The sequence below is a fragment of the Myotis lucifugus genome, unplaced genomic scaffold (genome assembly GCF_000147115.1).
Source record: "Myotis lucifugus unplaced genomic scaffold, Myoluc2.0 scaffold_171, whole genome shotgun sequence".
Classification (NCBI taxonomy): Eukaryota; Metazoa; Chordata; class Mammalia; order Chiroptera; family Vespertilionidae; genus Myotis; species Myotis lucifugus.
Genome location: NW_005871219.1, coordinates 2158382 through 2163275, shown reverse-complemented (window position 1 = coordinate 2163275; position 4894 = coordinate 2158382). Strand labels below are relative to the sequence as shown.

General features: G+C 41.9%; 1 non-coding gene across 1 annotated transcript; it reads left to right on the top strand.

The window, feature by feature from the left end:
- The first annotated feature begins 4541 nt into the window (after window positions 1-4541).
- On the top strand, window positions 4542-4670 carry LOC111827480. The gene has a single exon (XR_002831076.1). It is a non-coding gene; the product is annotated as a small nucleolar RNA SNORA30/SNORA37 family (small nucleolar RNA).
- Window positions 4671-4894: the final 224 nt, after the last annotated feature.

Genomic DNA, 4894 nt, shown 5'->3' with positions numbered 1-4894 from the left:
TTATGTTTACTTAATTTTTAAAATATATCTAGAATTTATCACTTTTTTTCACCTTGCTTCATACTTCCAGTTGCCTGAATGGTTCTTAAAATACCATGGGTTAATAAGTATTTAATCAATGAGCTAATAAGTGAATGTAGTATTTTCCAATGACATGATACCTTATATTTAAGTCTTTTTCACTGATTTGTACTCTTCTGTTTTTTTTTTAATTTCATTTAACTTTTAATTCAGATAATTATTTTATTGGTATATATATTATATATATTTTTATAAGTATTTTTTCTTGATATAAACTAAGGAATATATTGTTTAGTCAGGATTCTTAATTGAAAACAACATAAATTATTAACTTAAGCAGTCAATAAATTTATTGTAAATACATGTGGCCAAAAAACTTAATAATCAGCAAGCAGTTTGGAAAAGCAGATCCTGATAATCGGTAGGACTCAGAGCAGCTACCTTATCCACCCTGCAACCCTATGATACAAATTAAGGAGTTTGGAATTGTTTTTTCTTTCTTCTTTTTACATTTATGATTTCTAGAATTTTCTTCCTAGCAATATTATATAGTTTCATATAGCAACTAGAGACCTAGTGCACGAAATTCTTGCACTGGTGGGGGGTCCCTCAGCCCGGCCTGCACCCTCTCACAGTTCGGGACCCCTCAAGGGATGTAGCAGTGCACCAAGCAGCAGGTGGCCAGGGAGGAGCCTGAATTGGTGTTGAGCGCTGCTCCACTCACACTGTGCTTGCTGCCACCGCTCGGTAGTGCTGCCGTGGAGTAAGGAGAGGCTCCCGCCGTGACAGCTGTACTTGTCAGCCATGAGCCTGGTTTCTGGCTGAGTGGTACTCCCCCTGTGGGAGCTCATTGACCACCAGGGGGCAGCTCCTGCATTGAGCATCTGCCCCCTGGTGGTCAGTGCCCATCATAACAACCAGTCATTCCAGTCACTCCGCTGTAATGGTTGCTTAGGCTTTTATTAGTGTAGACTAGAGGCCCAGTGCACAAAAGTCTGTGCACTCGGGAGGGTCCCTCAGCCCAGCCTGTGCCCTCTCACAGTCTGGGACCCCTCGGGGAATGACCATCTGCTGGCTTAGGCCCGCTCTCCGGGGGATTGGGCCTAAGCTGGCAGTCAGACATCCCTCTGGCAGCCCGGGAGCCCTCAGGGGATGTCCACTTGCCAGTGGGGAACAGGCCTAAGCTGCTGTCGGACATCCTTAGCGCTGCTGAGGAGGCAGGAGAAGCTCCCAACACCACCGCTGTACGAGCAGCCATCAGCCTGGCTTGTAGCTGAGCAGAGCTCCCCCATGTGGGAGCGCACTGACCACCAGGGGGAAGCTCCTGCATTGAGCATCTGCCCCTGGTGGTCAGTGTGTGTCATAGTGACCAGTCATTCCCAGTTGCTCTGCTGTTAGGGTCAATTTGCATATTACCCTTTTATTATATAGGATAGAGGCCTGGTGCATGGGTGGAGGCCAGCTGGTTTGCCCTGAAGGGTGTCCCGGATCAGGGTAGGGGTCCCACTGGGGTGCCTGGCCAGCCTGGGTGAGGGGCTGAGGGCCATTTTCAGGCTGGTCACACCCCCTTCAGGGAGGGGGGTCCTGCTCGGTGCCTGGCCAGCCTGGGTGAGGGGCTGATGGCTGTTTTCAGGCTGGCCACAGCCCCCAGTGGGGACCCTTACCCCATGAAGTTGTGGCCAGCCTGGGTGAGGGGCTGGTGGCTGTTTCCAAGCTGGCCAAAGCCCCTTCAGGGTGGGGGTCCCCACTGGGGTGCCCGGCCAGCCTGGGTGAGGGGCTGATGGCTGTTTACAGGCTGGCTAAAGCCCCTTCAAGGGGGGTAACCCATGGGGTGCCTGGCCAGCCTAGGTGAGGGGCTGATGGCTGTTTGCAGGCTGGTCAAAGCCCCCAGCCACCCAAGCTCCCAGTGGAGGCTGGCTGGAGCAGGTATCTGGGATTTATTTGTCTTCTATAATTGTAACTTTGTTGCCTTTTGTGGAGGCCAAAGCCGGCCAGAGCAGGCAGGAAGCTTTGCTTCCTCCATCGCCGGGGCAACCAAGCCTCCTGCTTGCTCAAGCTCCATGGCTGCCGGCTGTCATCTTGGTTGGGTTAATTTGCATATAGTTGCTCTGATTGGCTGGTGGGTGTGACTTGGGCGTAGTGAAGTACGGTCAATTAGCATCTTTGTCTTTTATTAGTGTAGATTATTCTTAATCTAACCCATTATTAAGTTAGAGGAAAACAAGATCAACTGTAAACAAAAATAACACAAAAGGTAAATATACATGATTTAGATATACTGGAACTTCTGTTTAATGTTATTTTATTCTCATAAATTTATATGATATTATAACCCTTTGTTTTACATTTCTTCTTACATATAAGTTGTGTTGATTACAAAGAGAAGCTGAACATTACATTTGATATTTTTGAATTCTAATTACATATATATTAATTTTTTTATTTTTAATTTTTAAATATTTATTGAATTTATCGGGTGATATTGGTTAATAAAATAGGTTTCAAGTGTACAATTCTATAATACACCACTTGTATACAGTATTGTGTGATTCCCTATATTCAAGTAATTCCTGTTGAATAAGTAGAAATCCAAAGGGTAAGATATGGCCCTTAATTCTTCGCATTTGAAATGTTCTTCATATTAGATTACATTTACTCTAAATGGCCACAGTGCCGCTCCATCCTAGTTTGCAATGCATGTGACTCACTCAGTTTACAGTATATTAGTGGGTCAAACAGTGGTGACTAATAAAACTAATAAGATGTCCTCTATTAGAGCAAAGAAATCCTTTTTCAGTACTTCAACCACTCAGCTTATGTGGCCTCATTGTCAAGATTATGCCTTTCATCTATGGAAACCAATCCCTTTCATACACAATTTCAGCAAGAAGCAGTATTGACTTGTCTAACAATAAAAAGTAGAATTAGGCTTCCAACACAGAGCATTTCTAATTTGCATAAAACCTCTCTAACCTATTTCTTTTGCAGCAGCATATAACCAAAAGGTTATATTCTGTTCAATGAACCACTAATTACTCCAAAATTATTATATAGATTTATGCAATATTGTTCAGTTCTTTATGCAGATAATTAAAACAAATTATATGCAAGATATATCAATAGGAAAATGCTATTGAAATCATTAGAAAAACTGATCAAGCACAATGGATTTCTTTTACATAATATCATATGATGTAATAATTTAATATAGTATCTGAGAGCCACTGTCTTAATAAAAATCATCCCAAGGGTAACACATAAGACATACTTTTACCACTCATTTTAATTGAGGCTTCTAAATTGCATGATGTAGAATTTTAAGAGAAAACTTTTTTTTCAAATATATTTTTATTGATTTCGGAGAGGAAGGGAGAGGGAGAGAGAGATAGAAACATCAGTGATAAGAGAGAATCATCGATGGGCTGCCTCCCGCACACCCTCTACTGGGGATGGAGCCCACAACCTGGGCATGTACCCTGACCAGGAATCAAAAGGTGACCTCCTGATTCATAGGTTGATGCTCAACCACTAAGCCATGCCAGCCGGGCAAGAGAAAACTTTTAATCATCAGAAAGATTATTGTGAATAGATGTAATACTTTACCTAAAATTGGGTAAACTGATCTGAAACTTAATTATTTTAAAATATACTACAAGTATTTCTAATGTTAAATTCAGAGTACAGGTTGTTCCCTGACCATGTTTGATCCTTGTCACAGAAATACACACGTCTCTTGTGTACCTGAGCGTTTTAACTCCACTTTTAAAAATCATAGAAACCTGTGTGGCTTCTGTAGCTCATGTGTTCTCTGGTTTCCTTAAATGACTCTTAGGAGGAAAAATTCAGGGCAGTGCTGTTTCTCCACTTCTTTGCAAAGGTGGCATGTAAATGATTTGTGGCCACTGTGGATCAGCCTTTCCATGGTTGTTTAATAAAGAGCAGCCCAGCTCCACCAGTGTAACACAGAGTGACATCGCCTCGGGTCACTTCAGGGCATGTCACATCACGTAACACAACATAACCTGATGTAACCCGATCCAACAGGTCAGGTGCCTGTTGCCTATTTGTAGGAAAGACGTTTTATTTCTTCTCCAGAAGAGAGGCCATGTCACCATGTGTAGCAAAATGTCAATTCTAGCTCTGGGTGCAAGGAATACCAAGGGGAATAATTTCCTTCCCAATTATAGTGGACGCTGTTTAGCATGGAGTTACTTAGAGTGCATGACATGAACAAGAATGTAGTTGTGATTATTGAAATCAAGTTGAAGAAAATCCGCCTTAATTAGAACAAATTTGAGAGGACGAAAGTTGTAGAATAGACAGAATGCCATATATTTTTTTAAATGGCAATAACAGCAGGAAAGAGAGGAGATAAAAAGAGTTATGAAACAAGTAATAGGTAATAACATTACAGTATTTAATATAAGAGAATTTTATTTTCTAAGAAACAAATAGATGACCAAGCAGGTGCATTTTTTAAATTACTACTTTTCAAGGTATTGAATTTGAAAGTTATTTGTCTAGCACTTTCACAAGCCCTCCCCCAGGCAGTGGGGCCAGGATTTGGTAGCTGGTGCTGAAAGAAAACCCTTGATTGAATCTTTGCCCTAGGACTGTGCCAGTGGCTGCTGTCACTCAATGACATACTGAGTCTCTTCAGTGGCATCTTATTCAACATTGTGCCTTTCTCCTGTTGCTCTAACCTTGGGCCCTCTTTCTATTCATCCTTTGACATACAGGAAAAAATTAAAAAATGTTACTTGTATTGTTTCATTCTTGAATTAATCAATGCAGTTATCCATGGCACTGGGTGCATTTAGTATGTAAAAGGGACATAATACCCACTGCCTCCCTTCAGTAGGCTTAGCTGAAT